General features: G+C 42.8%; 1 long non-coding RNA gene across 1 annotated transcript in view; it reads right to left on the minus strand.

The window, feature by feature from the left end:
- Nucleotides 1-17,342: 17,342 nt before the first annotated feature.
- The window catches only part of LOC112059114 (uncharacterized), a 32,127-nt gene continuing 28,707 nt past the window's right edge, over nucleotides 17,343-20,762 (minus strand). Inside the window, exon 4 of the long non-coding RNA XR_002888340.3 lies at nucleotides 17,343-19,142. This is a non-coding gene — a long non-coding RNA (uncharacterized LOC112059114). The remainder of the gene's footprint in view (nucleotides 19,143-20,762) is intronic.

Raw genomic sequence — 20,762 nt, forward strand, 5'->3', positions numbered from 1 at the left:
ATAATACACTGCATATAAGTCCAGGCAATAGGAACATCTGAGTTCTAATCTCAAAGCTGTCATGGACAAGCCTGAATAACAGGTAGGACTTCCAGAGCTCTTTCTATACATAAGGCAGGGGCATAGACAATTTTTTTTATTGAGCATGGGGAAGGGAGCTACAGTTAAAAAATAATAACTATTGAATATTGTTTTATACTATCTAATTATTATATCAAGTTTAAAGCTGATGAATCATACAATGAAACTGTGCGAGAGAGTCATCAATAAAAAGACTAAGAAGTGAAGTAGATATTAACGCAAATCAATGTGGCTTCATGCCAAGAAGGTCGCCAATAGATGCTATTTTTGCATTGAGGCAGCTAGTGGAAAAATTTAGAGAGAAAAGGAGAAAAATATTCACATAGTGTTCATTGATCTGCAAAGGGACGAGTTCCAAGAAAAGTCACCTGGTGGTGTGTGAGGGAGAAAATGGAACTGGAACTTCATGTGTGGCTTGTTCAGGCCACATGTCTAGGTGCAACATCAATAGTCAGAACATCTAGTGGTGAAAAAGATGAACTATCGGTAAAGGTGGGAGTATATCAGGCATCCGCACGGAGCCCTTTCTTGTTTATCCTTGTCCTGGATACCCTCACTTAGAACACAGAGAAGGAGGCTTCTTGGTGCGTGTTTTTCACAGATGCTCTCTTTCTATGCAGTGAGGAGAAAGATAGTCTAGAAGAGGATCCTGGTAATGGAGAGATGTGTTGGAGAGACATGGGCTCAAAATAAGCAGAGGAAAAACTGAGTATATAGTATGTAATTTCAGTAATGTGAGTACAGAAGAATTATTCTTGAAACCAGATGGGAAGACAGTACTGAAAACACAAAGTTTCAAATATCTGAGTTCCAGAATCTAAGAAGGTGAATTAGAACTAGGATAATAAATGCCTGGCTCAAATGGAGAAAGATGAGTGGTGTGGCATGTGACAGGAAGATACCACTATGATTTAAAGGGGAAGTCCATCTAGTTTTAGCGTATGGCACTGAGTGTTGGGAAACAAAGATGGAACCCGGGCAAATGATCTGTTCTACAGAAATGCGAATGTTGAGATAGATGAGTGATGTAAGCAAGAAAGATCACGTGAGGCATAGGTATGTTAGAGACGTGCTCAAAGTAACACCCATAAATGAAAAAAAAAAGAGGGAGCAGAGGATCAGAAGGTTTGGTCATGTAAAGTGCAGCGATGACAATTAGGTGAATAATAGAGTCTGACCGATCAATATTGAAGGAAGAAGACAGAGAGGATGACTCAAGAAGAAGTGGTGGGATGTTATAAAGGAAGACATGTTAATATGTGGTGTGATAGAGGACATACCACTGAACAGAGCACTTTGGAAGGGAGGACTCAGAGCAGACCCCATTTGATGGGATTAACACAAGGAAGAAGAAGAATTATTGTATCGGGGACAGTTCCACCATAATTCAGTTTGTTCTCTTCAGGAGGAGTTCTGGTTCTGGATGCTTCAAGTCCTTCTCTTTCCCCAAGAGTATCAGCTGGCTCTTGGTTGCCAGAACTGGGTTGAAGGTCTGTCCTGCAACAGGCTCTGATCTATTTTCTTTGTTATTTAGTACACAGGACTGGAGGTTCCTAATGTAATAGGGTGGCTTGCTCTCAAGGGCTGGAGAGCGTAGGGCTAGCCAACTCTGATTAGGAAGGAGCCACACCTGGGTTGGATCAGGTGGTTCCACTCTGTGACCAGCAGGATGCTGCAGTGAAGGGGGATGTGAGCATTGCTGAGACTGTCAGAGATGGGAGGCCTGTCAGTGAGTGGTGGAAGAATACCTTGGAGGACAGAGCCTCAGAGCAGCATGGTAGTGGCCGTCTTGTTATTTTCGATTTTGGTTTGTTATATTCGGAAAAATGAACAAGGAACACAAAGCTTGGCCAGAAGAGCCTGAAGACTGTTTGTTTGGTGGAAATGTAGTGGGAGAGCTCTGAAGAGGGCAGAATTTTTTTAGTAGGGCACTGCCAAGGCACCCCAGCAATGAGGGGGTACAGGGAGGTGCTTGACTCTACTACACTTACTTACACTAAATTGATTCTAGTTACTCCCCTGTTCTCTTTTCATCCTGTGTCCCCTTCCCGGTTGCCTCTTACCTTAAACCCGGTCCACATTTTAAATTTTTTCAACCTAACTATGCCTGTTAAGAATGTGAAAAAATCCTGTCCCTAACTGATGTCATTATGCCAAAGAAAACCTTAGTGTAGATGCAGTTATATCAGCAAACAATTCCTTTAGTCTGAATAGCATATTTTGTTCAAGGTACTGGTCTAAGCTATAGTAGCTAACCCTTTCTAGTGTGCAAGAGGCCTAATTTAAAAACATGGGCTGCATTGGTGTGTATGGGGAAGGAGAAAATGGTGATGATGTGGAGACCTAGAAGGAATTCAAACTTAATTACTTTCGTCAAAGAGCATTTGAAATTGACACTTAAAAATAAAAAGCAGCAATAGAAGCAAGCAGTGTTAATCAGAACAGCTGGATGTATTTGTAGTTATTACTTTTTATTTATTTCGTGGTGGGAGAGGGCATGTAGCCACTAGTTAAAGTTTGTAAATGAAAGTCAGAAATAGGTTGAATTTTATTTCCTCAGCCTCAATGGATTATTGAGACTTCTTATTCTGCAATGTCCCTCAGACACTGTAATAACAGTCCAGCTCCCACGGAAAATATAAAGCAATAAACACCTCTTTTCAAATGGAAAAGCTGCTCTTCGTTTTTTATTATAGTTTTTTCCATCTCAAGTGATACAGTGGATAGGTGACAGCAACTAAGGATACAATAAGTGTTCCAAGTTCTCTTTTGTACTGAGTCCCCAGCACACTAAGTAGACTATCATGTTTGCTTCTTTCCTTCAAATGCAAATGTTTAAGAAGGAGAGAGAAAATAAAGGCTGGCAGCAGCATTGTTAAATATTTAGCAACAATAATCATGTAAGCAGGGTCTGAATGAGCTCTCCCCTGACATCTAGTGATGAGCTGTGGCAGAGAACTTCAGGAGTTGATCTCATTTACATGGGCACACCCACTAGGGTGACCAGACAGCAAATGTGAAAAATCGGGACAGGAGGTGGGGGGTAATAGGAGCCTCTATAAGAAAAAGACCCCAAAATCAGGACTGTCCCTATAAAATCGGGACATCTGGTCACCCTAACACCCACCCTGCCTACGTGCGCAGGATGATGGGATTGTTTGCCCAAATGATCACTTGTGGCTGGTGTTGGATCCCCCAGGCTCCTTGTTATTGGGGAAGGAGTAATAAAGGGTTGTTATTTTTGTTGTATGCATCAAGGGCATACAGAACAGTGCTTGGCATACCGTGATTGAGGGACTCGCCCTCAATTAAATGGCACTCACTAGGCAGGGGAGATGGGTTCCAAAGCCCAGTGAGTTGAGAGGGTGGGGATAGGTATTTGCATTGGGTGGTGTGGGCCTGGCTTAAGGATTTTAAACACAGTTTGACCATTTTTCTCTCCACTGTGTAATAAAATAGCTAATTTAGACCCAATTGAGAGTCCTGTGGTACCTTTAAGACTAACAGATGTATTGGAGCATAAGCTTTCGGGGGTGAATACCCACTTCGTCAGACACATGCCACAGGACTCTCTGTTGCTTTTTACAGATCCAGACTAACACGGCTGTCACTCTGATACTTGTTACACACTGCAGATCTGAAATCACTGATACCTAGGTATAAGTGTTAGACATGCTTTGGGACAGTGATTCTCTAATGCAAAAGACTGCCCAGTGTGAAATCACTGAGAGCTGTGTTAATTGGTGGGATCTGAAGACATCCTGGTGGATCGGTGACCAGCTGGCAGGGCAGCCAGCAGAAAGGTGTGGTGATCAGCCAGCAGGGTGGCTAGTAGAGAGGACTGGAGCAGAGCCTTACAGAGAGGCACGGTGATCGGCTAGCAGGGCTGCTGGTGGAGAGGAGCAGCGAGCGAGTACCGAGGCATCAGAGTGAGTAAGGTGCCTTTTTACCCCCCCCTCCGCTCCACCCAGGGTGGTAGGTGAACTCTGCAGTTGCATCTCTGAACTCTGGGTCTGCACTGACCAAGGACAGCAACTGTGAGTGGGGCGCAGAGAAGGGATGGGCACGTTAAAGGGACTTTTAGTTGCTGGACTTAAGAACCTGATGGAAAAGGACACTGCTCAACTTATTTGGGGGTGGGTCTTTTGCTCATGATTTATGTTTATGAATCCTGTTTGCGGTGTTTCCCCAAATGAATGCCAAGTTAGTTCCCCCCTTTTATTAAAAGTTTCTTCGCTACACTCAAGACTCTGTGCTTGCGAGAGGGGAAGTATTGCCCCTTAGAGGCACCCAGGGGGTGGTGTGTAATTGTCACTGGGTGGGGGCTTGAGCCAGTTTTGTGTTGAATTGTTGAAAAGGAAACCCTAGATATGAAACCTGGCCCCTGTTGCTGCCAATGCTGACTGGCAGAAGGGTTACAATAATATTAATATTATAATATGTATAATAAAATTACATAAAGCCGTCTAACCCGGAGTACGTTGGTCTAATTTTGTTTTTGCAATCAGTTTAAAATTCACAATTGTTCTTCATTTTTGGATCTCTTCACATCAACCTACTTCTTCATCCAAAGACAGGAAAACAAAATGTTATTGCTTTCTCTTTGTTTGTGTTTGCTCTGACTTTGGCAGACAGAAAATTCCGTTTCCTAATTCTGAAGCGATGAAACTGGGGAGAAGATGAGCTGGAAAGCGGCGGAACTGCCCATGATCCCCGAGTGGCTGAATGTTTCAGGTAAAGTGCCATTAGTTAAAGTGGGCATTACTTGAATTCATCGTTAACACGCCATTGGTTGAACAAGTGCCATTCACACTGCTGTAAAAGGTAAGCGGACGAATATGTAGAAATTGTTACACTGGATCAGCCAGGATCCTGGTTCTGATAGTGACTAGTGCTAGATTCTTCAGAGGAAGGAGAAGAAGAAGAAACCCCATTGTGGACAAGTAGAGAACAATGTACCCATAGCAGGGGCTTTTTCCTAACCACCCTTGTGTTACTGAGTTCTCTTTCAGATGTTTGAGCTAGTCTAGACTAGAAATATGGCTATACTGGTATAGTTATACCAGCAGAGCCCTCAAATGGAGACGCAGCCTATGCAGGCATAAGGCGATGTTTTGTTGCTATAAGTAAACCACCTTCCTGAACAATATAAACTGTATTGGCCGGTAGAGCTCAAATTATACATTTGTTTGTTTTTTTGGCTAACATTGCTATATCAGTCAGGGGTGGGGGTTTTCACATCCCTCCCTGACTTAAATATGCCAGCAAAACTTTGTAGCATAGACTAGCCTTTAGTCTGACCCGAGGGCTCCTTCCTCTTATTTCTTGTCTTAAATAATCTCCCTAAGGCTTGTTAGTGCCAGCAGCCTGGTTCCACTTTGTTTAAGGCAGAGCCCTCCATTTTGGCATTGCTCTCCCTTCCCTAAAAATTTCCCAAGACACTAATACATTTCAATCCCTTCTCCTTGCACTATCCTCTCATCCACACTGAGCCTCTGATGTTCCCTTGTCTAACTGTCCCTGCATGTGGAACTGGAAAGTTGCCAGAGAGGACCTGGCCTAAGCTTCTTTCCTCGAAATCTAAGTATCCCTTTCAACTTCTCTTTCTTAGAGTTCCCTGTGTGATTGGTACAGCTATGTACTCAGACCATGAATTCCTCTGAGCACTCCCTGGACGTTTGGCTGGATGTCTTGTCAGATACACCAGTAGGCAAGTCACTGGATAGTTGTTATGGACACCACATACCCAGCTATCAGCATTTCCAGTGATCCAATCTCCTTTCACAACAGCCTGCTGGAGTCTCTACATGCCCATCTCCGGGAGTAACATCGTCAGTATGTAACACAGGATCAGCCTTGTAATGGGATGTGGGCCCGAGGGGCTAATTAGGCTACCTGACTACACCTAGAGGAAAAGCCAGGCCTAACTGAACAAGAAGCCCAGCTGGGCAGGAGTCGACAAGCAAAGCCAGGAAGTTTGCAAAGGGGTGGCAGGAAGAGAGTGTGCAGTCAATCTCTGGGAGAAGAGAGCGGGGAAGGAGAAAACCCAAGGGAAAACAAGCCCAGGGATTCTATCCCTGAACGAAGTGTCAAACTCAGAAGAGTTGTGGGGAAGCTTGAGAGGATTAGGTAGGAAGAAGCCCAAGGAAATAGCAACAAGGAGTAGGACTGTGAAGACCGTGGCTGCTCCTGATAGGGTTGTGTGCTGGAATCCAGTGTAGAGGGCGGGCCTAGGTTCCCCTACCAGCCACTGGGAAATGGCACAGGAGTGTTGGAGATGCCAACCATACAGGTGGTCTGGAGAGACTTTGTTACCATGTAAGGGGAGGCTTAGAAGCTGGACCATAAATCAGACCCTGAAAGCAAATACCTCCATGAGCATATGTCCAGTCATTCCTGAACTATTGACATTGCACTGATGGAACTAACATACTTTGCCATGTTGTGAACCCTTGTGATTTTATTGTGAGTTTTGTAATATATGGCATCTTTTCTTAAAGCATCAGATCCTGGAGTCATGTGATTAAGTGAGAACATCAGCTTTCCTCTTTTATAAAATAGTTAGTTTCTAGCCCTCACAATCACAGAGAAAAGATTTAAAAACTCTAGCCCCAAAGGTTCAAAAAATAGAAGGCAAAAAAAAAAGCTGTCTATTTTTTAAAAATATCATGATTTTTAACTCAGTCTTATACTTTTGTCAGGTCTGACTCATGATTTTTGGAATGACTGGGTTTGGCAATATTGCAGTTGTTCTTTCTATCCATAGTCTCTTCCACCTCAGGCCTTCCCTTCCCCACTCTATGCGCAATTCTCATGGACAATCCATACTGAGACTCCACAGGGTCAGGGTAAAAGGGATGATGCCAAGATAACAATACTTTCCCCTTCTGAGCTTACCCCTATACCGGCTTCTGCTATTCACTGCTTGTGGAAGTGAAAAGCATCATGGGACTCGGTATTCATTAAATCAGAGAGGTCGTCCTTGACAAATCACCAGAAATGCAATATCCTTTCATTTAGAATCTTTTACACTCAACATTTTACTTTGTCCCTACTAAGGCTATTTCTGTTTCTAAGTGCCTCATCTCCTGTTCCGGATCCGTTGGCTTGGGCTCCACATGACTGTTTTAAAGTGTCAACTATTTACAATAAGTGGCATAGCATTATTAATTTGTATGGTAATTCTGTTAATTATAGTGCACTCGTTATTATATTCACAGGCATCCGAGCAACCTAAATATCTACACAAATTCCATTGGTGTGTCTTTAATGATATTTTATGCAGACACTAATTGTGTCAGTCAGCCAGCAGCCTGTTGCAAGTATCTGTGTTATAGCTGAAGTGCTAGCAACAGCTACTGTAGAGTTAAGGCCGTCCAAGAGATTTCCATTATAACATCATGTTTTCAGTCACTCGACTTTTCAAAAGTTTCCCATTTCAAGCTGAAGTTTACCAGATCTGTTATTTGCCTATAGGTAATTTTTTCAGTCATTTTTTGATGATGAGCAGAATGGTCTGGGGTGGATTTATGCACTTTTTGAATTATAAAAAAAACAAATGCATTTTGTAGCCTTTGCCTTTCACTGCCAAAATGGCTGGAGCTAGAAAGCTAAAATGTGGAAGAAGATACACATCGCTTTTAGTGAGGTCTAAGCCACGCCCACTCACTGTGGTGTTCTGTCCCCCTCTAGTGGTGGCTGAGCCACATGTAGAGGTTGATGAACCTGCAACAGTGCTGGATGGCAGATTTGGGTCTCTTAATTCAGGTGGTAGAAGACTTGTGTTTAGATGCAAAGATCTTAGGTTTGATTCACTGCCATTAACAACCCACTTAGGAGTGTGGCTTTGCATTTGTTATACAGGGTAATTTGGTTTTGATTTGGACAGGGTATGGGGGTTTGAAAATAACCACTTGCAGAAAGGAGCACTGGAAGGTATTGTGCTCCCTTGAACATGTTATTTCCCAGTGATCCTGCTGGACTGTGACAACTCTGCACTGTTCCCAACACAGTGCTGTAGCTAGCCCTCAACAGAGCCTTCTGTGAGGTGCAATGTGGACAAGAAGTTTCTATCTACAGCTCTGCCATGTTGCATGTAAAGCTGGGGAAAAAATTCAGACACAATTTGTTTTTTCACCCAAAAAATGTATATTTGGGTCAATTGAAAAATTCAGATCTAATTCATCAAATTGTTTTGACAGACAAAGCTGAAAAAATTGAAACACTCCATTTAAACATTTTCTAAACTAAATGTTTCAGTTTGAAACGACTTTTTGTTTAGAATTTTACTTCCATTTTATTAAAAATATAGAAAAAAACTCTTAAACAACACAAAACATTTTGGTTTTGGTTGAACAATTTTTTCCCCAAGTCCCTCCATCCAATTTATTTTTTACCTTTTTATCTGGCTGGAAAAAAAAATCATCTAGTAACTATCTGGAAAAAAAATCTTGTTTTTTTTTTTGGTTCAGCCATCAAACCAAAAAGTTAATTATTTTCATAGTTCTAGTTGTATGTATGCCCGTGAAGATAAAAATGTCTCTGAACCAGTGTTAAGGACGTACCCAAGTCTTTAGGAAAGGTTTATTTATGTGTGAATTTCTGCAGAAGGGAGAAACAAGGAATTAGGTTAGGAGCATTATTCCATTGTGGGCAGTCACGAAGCAAATTAGCTTCATGTTGGAATCTCTTGGGCCTACAAAACTAGGCAAGAAATCTCATGACAATAGGCCATTTATAAAGTTTACAATTTTTTGCTTCTGGCCAGTCCAGATATACTACAAGGACAGCATGAGACAGGAAGTACATTAACTGAACTTTTTTTAACCTTACAAAAAGTTTGATTTCAGTTCCATTTACATTGAGGGCAAAAGCCCAGGTTTTTTCTTATTTTGTCCAAGCCAGTTTACTTATCCCTAGTGGACATGTCTTGTCTTTTGACATTCTAATCCTGCTTTAGAAATGGCATTCCCACAAATGAATTTCCCCCTTGAGATGGGCAAAAACAGGTATGGCTTTTGGTTTTTGCAGAATCATAACCATGAATGCAGTGGATATAATCCCATTTTATTTGAATGCCTAAAGCATTTGGGGGTTCATAGCAAAGATTCCCTTTATGGCTCAATTCTCTATTCTTCAGGACAATGGGATATGTAGCCAGTGGTATTTTATCACTTGCTCATAAGGTTTCACAGTATGTTCTCAAAGTTTCTAAAAGGAGGACCAAAAACTGCTTCCTAACATCTATAGTCAATTCACTCTGATCTTGTAATCAAACAAGCCTGCATAGAATCTGCCAGACAATTTTCCTCTAAAGTGTTTGAACCTTGCAGGCATATTTCCAATGCCACAAATCATTACAGAATTGAGAACCTCTTAGTCAGGTAGAATCAAGTGTGAATTTGGGACTGCGGGTATATAATTTTTTAGATTCAGGGCATGTTAACGTTAACTGCTTGACAACTTGTCTGAAACAATTAATTTTTTAACCCAAAGAAGCTCTCCTGTCATAACTTTTTAACATTTTCATAGTAGTATTTGAATCCAGTTTGGCAGCAGGCCATTCGCTTCTGCTTCAATTAAATAACATTATTTTTATTCACTTGATGAAACATCCATCGGAAGAATTCACGAACCTACTTTTGGTTTGGGCTACATTTTAATAGTAATATGTTTAAGTGCTGCTGTGCTAGAGTGAGGTTTAGTTCATTTACCCTGGAACAAATCACACTGACAGGTTATACAGTATATATAGAAGCACTGTGCACAGAGCAAGAAACTAGGCATTGCAGGAACATCAAAAAGTTCACTCGCACTTGGAAAAAAAAAATCATTGCTTGCTGCAAAATTTTGCCAGGTAATGAACACCTTCCTGGTACATTATTGTGCCCTGTTGTTAAAACCTCCGTTCCCTTCAGAGCCCCATTAAGCATCAGTAGTAATAACATCTGAAAGAGTTATTGTCAGGTGTCTGTTTGCAATCTTCCTTGCTCTCTTTGAAAAATGAAACTGACAATTTGAAGCCCAGATCTACTGACTGACAAGCTGTTGAAATCTTCTAGGAAACTGATGGGGGAAAATGTATTTTGAGTCAATTGTGTCTATATAGAAAATTCGATATTTTCTGCTTTTTTCTTGTGAGTGGCTTCTTAAAGGTGTTTGACTGATAAAAGAACCTATGATATTCATTACTAAGTTCTATGGTCAAAATTGACCTCAAAAGAAATGCACCACTTTGTGATGGATTTGCTCTGTGGGCTTGAAAATCTACAGAAACTATGTTGATTGCCATGTAGTTACTCTGTCTTTATACTAGTGTAAATGAGATGAGAATTTAGCCCTATAGCCCCCATTTAGCCCCCATTTTTGAACCACATTTTCAGTTGTTGTAAATGGGTGTAGCTCCGTTCATTCTAATGAAGCTGCATCCTTCTATGCCAGTTGTGGATCTGTTCCTAAAGTTCATTTCCCATCGGAAAAAACAAGGCTGAATTTTGCAATTAGGGCCCAATCCAAAATCCACTGGACATTGGATCAAACCCTTAGTTACACCACTCTAAGTGCAAAGTAACTGCATTGATTTCAGCAGAGTTAGTATGGATAGAAAGTGGAACTGAAATCATTATCTTTATTCTGTAGTGGCACAATTGATCGTTAAACAAGAAAATGTGATGAAGACAGAGGCCCTATTGCCCTGCATGACCCTATTTGTGCCTTGCTCCATTCCCTGCCCCTTTCCTTGACCTCTTCTAGCTCCCCAGAATGCTGCACTCCATCCAATTTCCTGCTCTATTTCCATACCTTCCATCTCTTTTCCATGCTCTTCCCTGGTCCTCTACTTAGCCCCATCCATATCACCTTCAGCCCCTAGCACCTCCTCTATGATCTGAGTCTCCTACCCCACTTCCAAGCACCTTCTCTAACTTTCCTAGGTCTCCAGCTCCCACTTCATGCTCTGCCAGTCTACTACACCATGTGCCTTCTCCTCAGAACCCATTCCAAGATGAGGGCGAAAACTTGAGAGCCTGAAGTTAGGTCCCTAAATCCATATTTAGGCCTGTCCTAAGTGGCCAGGTTCTCAGAGATGCTAATATTAGTTGGAACAATGAGTGTTCAGCACCTCTGGAACTCAAGCCATTGTTTGAGGTAGATTTAGGTGCTTAGGATGGAAAATTTTGAGCTGAGTGCTTCCTTCTAAAAGACTTGCCTAAAGGCCACACAGACTCAGTGGCAGACCCTAGATCAGAACTGACATATTCCTTCCTGCCAGCCTGATACTAGGTCCACTGTGTACTTTCTCTCTCAGCAATGGGTGCAGCTATTGGTTCAGGATGATTTCAGTGGCCTTAAGTTGAGCAGCAGTCACCTCTGATGGTACTGAGATGTGACTAGGTGATGTCTGTTTGTATGGGAGAGGGTTGTCTTACAGTGAGGCCACCATTAAAATTATAGAGTTGTCAGACAATATGATTTCTGCAGCATCCTAAGTTCTGTAATGGTTTATGATTGTATTAACCTTGGACAGTCTTCTGCCTGCAGCATTACTCAGTGGACATCATTTTGTACTGTGAAATAATGTTGTCAAATCCAAATTTCAGAATGTATTTCCAATAAGATGGAAATACTCACTGTGTTTCAGTGAATTTACTGCTGGGATTTATTCTCTGCCACTGACTACTGTGTTACCTTGAGCATTTGTCTCTGTCTCCTTTTGTCTTTTGTCTATTTACATTGTAAACTACTCCGTGCAAGGACCTTGTGTCTTACTATGTGTTTTTTACAGTATACTAGCATAATGGGGCCCTAATCTTATTCGCAGTCTCTGTACTACTATCGTAACTGCTGAAGAGTTAACTTTAATTGGAGAGAAACTTTGGTTTTCCAAGCTGAAAATGAAGGCATTTGTAAAATAAAATCTTTCCTGATGAGAAGAAAAATTAAAGCTCAGTAAAGTCTTGCTAGTAAGATATTTTTGCCAAGAATCGACATAGCTATGTAATAAATATATAATGAGTCACATTTACACAGGAAGGACAAAGCCATCATACTTATAAAATGCAAATTCTTTATTTAATATTCAGGTGAACTCTCTAATAATCCTCAGCTGGTTAATCAACTTGTTTATTGCTGGGTGAATTTGATTCACGGGAAGTGAACCAAATGCAACTTACACAGAGATCAATTATTTGATTTTGACTGCAAATACAGTATCTCCCATAAATTTTTTAAGTGTACTGGATCCCTGGAATAAATTGATGGGTGTTTACTTTTGGTATCAGTGACATAATCCTTGCCAGACAATGATGGATGCGATTAAATGGCCCTGGATTCTGTTTGGAGCCAGATACAGAATAATCCTCTATCTTCTCTATATGGCATATGGCTGCATGGATGAAAATAGATATATAATCATGGTCACCAAATGGTGCCTGACACGGCTGCACATCCAGACACTGCTAAGGGAGGAGGAATTATAAAGGGCTGTTCATCTTGGCTAGGAATCAGCAGGTTATTTAGTAAACCCTCCTAATGTGACTTTGCATACCTTGAAATATGTGCTAGGAGGTGGTCCTGAAATGAGAACTGCATAGAGCCTGGAGCTGTACAGTCTATTTTCTATGCTGCATTGAGCTACCATATGTTTGGAGTACAATACGAGCCACTTAATTGGCACCCTGAGAAGCAGCCCACTCTTCAAACTGAGATGTTTGCTAAGAAAGAGATTCACGGTGAAGCATTTCAGAGTCTGAAGGTGTGTTATTTATCTGCATATGGCCTCGTTCAAAGCCCATTGGAATTGATTGAGTCCAGGTGGGAAGTGACAAAGGTGTGTGTACCTCAGGCTAGGTTATTAACTGCCCAGGTGGGGCGGAGTTTCCTAGACAGATGGTAGAATATGTTGTTTACAGATGCTGCTATCTGAGATGTTAGCATTAGCGAAGAATCTGGGAGCACACCTGAACTGCAGTCTGAACTGACCGTTTATGGTTGGGCCTCTTTGACCAAAGGAGACTGCACCGTGGCTGCAAACTCCTTAAAGTGCTTTCCTCTGCTTTGCGATAAGCATGCATCACTCTTCATAATGAGCAGAATGTGCCACAGGACAGAATCCCTTCCCCTGGGAACTTTACAATATAAAGGCACAAGCAGTTACAATTGCAGACCAATACGTTCGAAAACAAGTTTGCTGGGTGGGATTTTCAAGCATACTCGGCATTCGCCTAACTCTGTTCCCACTGAAGTCAATAGGAAATTTCCCATTGGAACGGTTAGGCCAGTGCTGATTGCTAGTTGCTATTGCAGCTGGGGTGACTTACAGAACACATGGATTCTGCGGGTGGAACAGTTAGCTAGAAAAGTGTTTGTCACTGGTTGTTTCCAAAGTATGCGGAAGAAGGAACACATTTGGGAATGGGTGAAAGACAAAAAAAAAAAACTATAAGGGGGGAGACGGGTATCAATAAGGGTAAATTGACACTGGAGCTGTTATTTCTAGCTCAGGAAGATGTATTCACACTAGTTTTGATTGAAGCGTAGCCATGGTGACACACACGATGGGACAGGCTGGCTGCCCAAGTGTGTACCAAGGGTCCCGTGTGGGATTGTACTTGGGACAGCTAGCCTCTGTCTCGGCTTGCAGATACACTGCTATTGTTAACAGATGTGTTAATTTAGATGGAATGAATGGGAACGATGTTAACATAACCCAGTCACTCTCCAACATTAAATAGTTTTAAACAGGGTTTGGGGGTTGATATACAGAGACCACAGACTGCGTAGTACCGTGGCAAACACACCATTCAAAATCGTTTTACCCTTTTATTAACGATACCGACAAGAAGGAAAAATAGCTAAAGCATTTGAAATGTAAGGTTATTAAGTAAGGCAAGGTGGGTGAGGTAATACCTTGTACTGGATCAAATTCGGCTGGAGAAAGAGAGAAGCTTTCGAGCTACGCAGAGCTCTTCTGTCAAGCTCGGTGTAGCTCGCAAGCTTGTCTCTGTCACCAACAGAAGTTGGTGCAATAAAAGAAATTATCTCATCCATCTTGTCTCTCTAATGCCCTGGGACCACCATGGCTACAACAACACTGAAAACAGGAATTAAGTAAGGCTTTCATTTTAACAAAATCCCTTGTCCCCCTTCTCTTGAGAGTTTTTAGAAGGGAAAATCCCTCTTGTTTGACAGTCTTTTAGCTGGTATTAAATATGGTAATAACTGTCCTTTTGGGGGGAAAGAAAAGACTCTAGTTGAGATGAGCTAGAGCTGTTGTTTTTGTTAAAGTTCAACCCTGCTGTGATGCTCGCAGGCCAAATGCCAGCTCCCGCCCAGGCTGCAGGCATTAGCTAAGAACTGACAAACTCATAGCTGGAGACCAGACCAGTTCAGCTGTATGTTAGTTTTGCTCAAAATAAGTATTAGTCTTATAAGAATGTATTTAGAGCTTAGACCCTGTGAAGTGCTTGTAAAATGTTGCATGTATTAATCTCACTTGCAATGTCTGTCTTCCAAGCTATAAGAAACTATGTAAGTTTTGCTTTATAACTTTGAAAATGTTTGCTTTGAACTTGTGAACCCAGGTGTTCCCCCATCCCATCTAGAAGGACTATCAAAATCAGATTGGCCATCAAGGAACATAGCAATGGTTAATGGCTCTATCACACCTTGGAAGTTCATCCTGTGGACTTGAAAGTTGAATGAAGGAAATAAAACAAAGCCACGGGAAAATTTTCCATCTCTTCCATCTGTTTGAACTCTTACAGGACCAAAGCCACCAAACTGAAGCCAGAGCTCCACAGGGGCTGCCTTCTAGGTCCGCCCTGAAAGATCGCTACAACTCTATCCCTCTCAGGATTTAGATGGTCACTCATTTGAGTGTATGTTTGCTTATTTTAACCTGTAAATAACTCCCATTTCTTTTTCCTAGTTAATAAACCTTTAGATAGTTTATTATAGGATTGGCTACATGTATTGTCTTTGGTGTAAAATCTAGTGACTGGTCTCTTGGGACTGGAAGCAACCTGATTGAGGTGTGATTTTTGATGTAAGTGATCATTTATCACAAAGTCCAGTTTGCCTGGGTGACAAGATAGATTGGAGAATATCTGTGACACTGTGGTATGAAGGTTATAGTTATCCAGGTGTTAACATCCGTTACTGGCTTGGTGAAATCTAACAGAACACCCCACCAATTTGGGGTGTCCGACCTGTTTATGACGGTCTGCCCTGAGGTAGGCATTCACAGACATGAGCCACTCCAGACAGCAGGACAGCTGTTTCCTACAAGACAAAACAAGACAAACATATACAAAAGGGGAGAGAAAAGAATAACAAAGGTAGAAAACTCAGCTTCTGTCTCTGGAGTTGATTTTCATTTGCAACCTCTCTGCTGGAGAAACAGAGGCACAGCACACAGTCTTATCAGCCATTCGGAGACCTGGCAAACTTGTATTAGCACTGGCTTGCGTAAGGCTTTGATTTTAGCTCTTTCTGATCACAGGCTTACAGCAGTGTTGTGAAATACACAGTCTTGGCCAGCTAAGTCAGACTCTTAGGGTACATCTACACTACAGCGGGGAGTCGATTTAAGATACGCAAATTCAGCTACGTGAATAGTGTAGCTGAATTCGACGTATTGCAGCCGACTTACCCCGTTGTGAGGACGGCGGCAAAATCGACTTCTGCGGCTTTTTGTCGGCAGCGCTTACTCCCACCTCCGCTGGTGGAGTTAGAGCGCCGATTCGGGGATCGATTGTCGCGTCCCAACGGGACGCGATAAATCGATCCCCGAGAGGTCGATTTCTACCCGCCGATTCAGGCGGGTAGTATAGACCAGACCTTATTAGGTAGAAGGAAAAGAGAGAGAGAGAGGAAAGAGAATAAATAAGGTAGGGAAGGAAAAGGAAACAAATGGGAAAGGGGGTTATGGCATAGTCTGAAATCCCAGGTGTGATTGGGATTCAGATGGAGTGGTAGAAATGGTGATGTCATCTGGATCTCTCTCTCTCTCTCTGGCATGGTCTAGTCAGGTTATCTCTCAGGATCAGGATGATGAAGGCCGGGGGTTTCAGGAGATGGTGTGGTGGCAGCCATGCTGGTGAAACTCACTCCAGTACCCAATTTTTCTCCCAAAGTCTCTTTCTTAAGGACCCCGAAAGGCAGTGGTGGGTAGAATATCCCATCATCAATGTTTTGTTCACCAGCTGGGACTAGTTTTTGACACACCAATTTTGATTCACTGATTTCTGGTCCCACACTTTTCTTGTGTACCAGGCATGGTCTGAATACATTGCTTGAGTTACATCAGGAGACCTTTATGTTTGGATTAATTCAGTCTCTCACTTTTGCGCCTTTTCCTATCAGTGTATGTTGTTGCAGGTTATGGTGACATACTATGACGTTACACTCACTTTTTACAGTTGAGCTCACAGCTACGGTAAATTTGTAGGCCCAGTTATCACGCAGCACAGTAGCTCAAACAAAGCCAAGGTGACTACGACTACCAGCCAGCTACACCTTCCAGATTGGGTATAGATGTACCCTTAGAGAGTATAACAGGCAGCAGAGGCAGTTGCATTGCCTGTGCACTGATGTGCATTTGCATATATTTGCAGTGGAGCAATGGGGGTTCACCAGGGCTGAAAGGGGAGCTACTGCCTACTCACTTGTAGGTATTTTAGTGATCTTTAAATAACTGGAACAACTGGACACATACAGACACATACATGTCTATTCAGAGGGTTCACTTGGGAGGGAAGGGAGTGCTATCTAGGGTCAGCAGCAACTGGGAATGAGGATTTCTGGAGTCTCTTCCTAGCTCTGCCACAAACTAGCTGTCTGAACTTGGGTAAAACACTTAATTCTCTGTGCCTTCGTGTGATGCCTTGCTCAGGTCACCCAGAGCTGCAAGCCACTGTGTTAGTGCTCTGCCTCAGTGAGACTGAACTTTGGTGCTGCTAAGCTAGGAGTCAGCTTGTCTGTCTTGCTAGCAAACTTCTCAAGACTCTGCCAGTTCAAACTCTGCCTTGAAGATAACAATCTGTGAGTTCCAATCCCTGATTTCCCCGGAGACATCTCTCTGCAATCTCCAGCCCCTCTCACTGGGTACTCAAAGAAGCTAGTAAGTTCTCTGCCTCCAAAGAGACAGAGCACATGTCAGCTGCTTAGTTTAGCTGAGGTCTTCACTTTTCAGTTTAATACGCAGCACTGAGATGGTTTTGTAATAAAACAAGAGACAGTTTATTGACAAAGAATAGATATTTAAGTGATAATCACTAAGAGTAGAACACGCAGATATGGTTACAATCAAAACAAAATAAAACACGTTTTCTAGGGACTAAAATTTAACTTCAGCAAATTATGTTCTTTGTCTAAGCAGGTTTCTCACGTAAAGTCAGTTCCAGATACTCTTGGTTTTCAGGCACAATGATCCATTTCTCGTGATCTTGAAGGGTGCTGCTCCCCCTCATCCCATAGGTGATGGATCACAAAATGGCTTTTTGCTTCTGCCTATATCTTCCCAAAGTTAATTGATCCTGTTTCAAGAGGCAGGAAGGCTTCTGTGCAGCCTCCATCCCCTGTTAAGTTGCCCTCTTTCCCCGCTTGCTTCCTGTTGGCTTTGTTTACCTTACATGTAAATGTCCTTTTCATTGTCTTTGGTCTCATCTGGCTTAGTTTACATTGGAGACACTGACAAACCCCCACAACAACATTCCTTTGTCTTGAACCGGAGCTGCCTACCAAATACATTTTAGGAACACATTTCCAGCACACACCTATAATTCTTTACACACCACCTGTACATAGTTGATGCAACAATATTAATGAGCAGTGTGTGACCAGTTTGCATATGACACCTTCCACGACACCTTTCAGATACAGATTATGACAGCAGTGAGTTGGGGCTATGTGTGTGTCAGACCTGATGTGAGTTACGGTAGGGCATGCCCTCTGCCAGTTGACATTGAGGGGCTTCCTGCGTCACACTCACTCTATTCATCCATAACATGGGGATAATAATATCTAATCACATGTTGGTATGTTGCAGGGAATTAAAGCTGGCAAAATGCTTTGGGATCCTTAGATATGAGGCCTCATCTTGCACTATACTGAGCACCCTCAACTCTCATTGGCACCATGGTTACTGAGGACACTTCTCAATGCCCAAGAATGTTCAGCACCTTGCAGGATTAGACCTTGCCGATATGGGTATGACATGTCTATATCTGTACATACACATATTAATTACACCAACGACTACATTAAAAGAACATTGTTAAGAATGCAAAGTCAATCACTCAAAAGCTAAGAAATGCCATAATTAAGGCTGCCCGTGTGAACCTAATTCACCCCCCCCACACACACACACACTCCTTGTGTGTCTGCTTGATGATATAGTCTTTCATTAAATAATCACATACTATATTTTCCACAGGACTCCTGCCTCATTCAGGCCACAGGATGAAGAGCAATCACTTAATGAACAGCTATTTGATACGTTGTTTTCTTCTCATGGTTCAATGTGTGGCAATAGACCTTTTATACTGTGCACTGTTCGAACCATTCTGTGAAAACAGAAAACATTTGATCATGGGATTACCTGTGGCGCTCATCATTAGAGTGTCCGAGTGTTTCACAAGCATTAATGAATTTATCTTCACAACACCCCATTGAGGCTGGGGGTGTATGATATTATTCCCATTTTACAGATGGGGAACAGAGAGGAGGGAAAAAATATCCACTAATGTTTGGGACCTAATTTGAGACCTCTAGACCCTTATTTTTTCAGAGTACTTAGTATTATATAGTACTTTATATGTTCAAAACACAGCTTCCATTGACTTCAGTTGCAGCTGTCAGTGCTCAGTACTTCTGCAAATCAGATGCCAGGATTTCAAGTCCGGCACCCAGAAAATGAGGAACACACAATTAGTGATCATCTGTGAGAAGTTTGGTTTATGTGACTTGTGAAGTATCACACGGGAACTTCCTTTACTAAACAACCTTGATTCATCCCCAGAGCAGGTCCAACCTTTACACAGAAAGAGGCAGAAAGAGGGGTCCTGTGGAAAAAAAAATAGTGTGTGATCATGTAATTAAATAATGCAGACACAGAAGGGAATTGAATTAAGGTTGCATGGACAACTTTAATTCTGGCATCAGTGGTGGATTAGTCACTGGGCCAACGGGGCCTGTGCCCAGAGTCCCTGGACAATAGGGGGGCCCTGGAAAAAATGCATGCCCCCATGCCCTGACCCATTCCATTCACCTGCCCGGCGCTCCTGTTGGGGAGTGCGGGAAGACCCCACACCCTGACCCTGCTCCCCAGCAGGAGTGCCGGGGAGGAGTGGGGTGTGGGGACTGCAGGTGGATGGAATAGGGAGGGCCCCCACTTGCTCTGGTCCAGGGCCCCACAAAACCCTAATCCTCCTTTGTCTGGCGTTGCCAAACTTTGGAATTCTTGACTTTGCAACCTTAATGTTCTTTTAACATAGTTTGCCTGTGTAATTTCCTAGTTTTTGAATAATGGAAATTCCATCATGTGACATTATATGGACACCCACTTGGCTTATCAGCATAGAACCTTTAGATCCACTTCACAGACTGCTGCCACCTGAGCTAATGGACTAACTGCTAGCAATAATAGATTGGCATCCTTTATGTGAACAAGCAACAGTGTGGTGAGACACACACTTTGCTAGTGGGTTTTACAGATATTTGCTGACAGAAGATGAATGGTCAGAGTCAGCAATCTTGGGTTCCATTCCAGGCTCTGGAGGGGAGTGTCTCTAGGGGGATATAATCTTCAGCCCATTCCCCCCAAACATGACCCCTTCTGTCCCATCTATTCTAACATGTCTTTTCCCCACTTGTCCCAGTTTCCCCCCTACAAGCTCCTCATCTCATCTCTCTCCTATTCCCACCTCCCCACCTAACTCCCATGCCCAGGGCTCTCTTCCAGGGCTTCTCATCCAATTTCAATCTACTCCCACCTCTTCACCCCAGTCTCCTTGCCCAGACAGCCTCAGATCTTACCCTGCACCCCAGCTCCTTGTCAGATCTCTTCCCTTCCTACCTCATTTCCCACCTCCTCACTGGATCCTAGTCCCATCTCCTTGTCTAGACATTCCAAGATTCCCCCTCACTCAGTTCCTTGTACGATCTCAGTATTCCCTCCTCCCTGCAAACTGGCTCCCAAATGTCTCCCAAGTTTCTTTCACCACTCCCAGTTCCAGTCACCTTGGCCAACTAGTCCCAGCCTCGAGTCCTAGTTGCCTTGCCAAGCAAGTGCCAGTCCATTTCCAAATCTCAAATCTCCTCTCCCTCCAGTCCCAGTCTCACCAGACTCTTGGTTTCAAGTTACTTCTTTCCACCTGATCTAGCTTTTATCCACTTTCTTTGGAATCAGGCACCTTCCTCCTCCAGGCTCCATGGGAGCCAGCAGAGGGTCATTGAGAGCACACAACAGACAGACTCACTGTGCTCATTTCTGGTGTCCAGCACCACGCTGGCTCGGAGCAGCCATTAGAGGGGAAGTCCAGCTTCTTTGCCTCTGTAGCCCTCAGCTAGCGCACACTCAGGCTAGGTCTACGCTACGGGGAGGCAGGGTGTCGACCTAAGATACGCAACTTCAGCTACGTGAATAGCGTAGCTGAAGTTGCGTATTTTAGGTCGACTTACCT

The sequence above is a fragment of the Chrysemys picta genome, chromosome 2, assembly GCF_011386835.1.
Source record: "Chrysemys picta bellii isolate R12L10 chromosome 2, ASM1138683v2, whole genome shotgun sequence".
Classification (NCBI taxonomy): domain Eukaryota; kingdom Metazoa; phylum Chordata; order Testudines; family Emydidae; genus Chrysemys; species Chrysemys picta.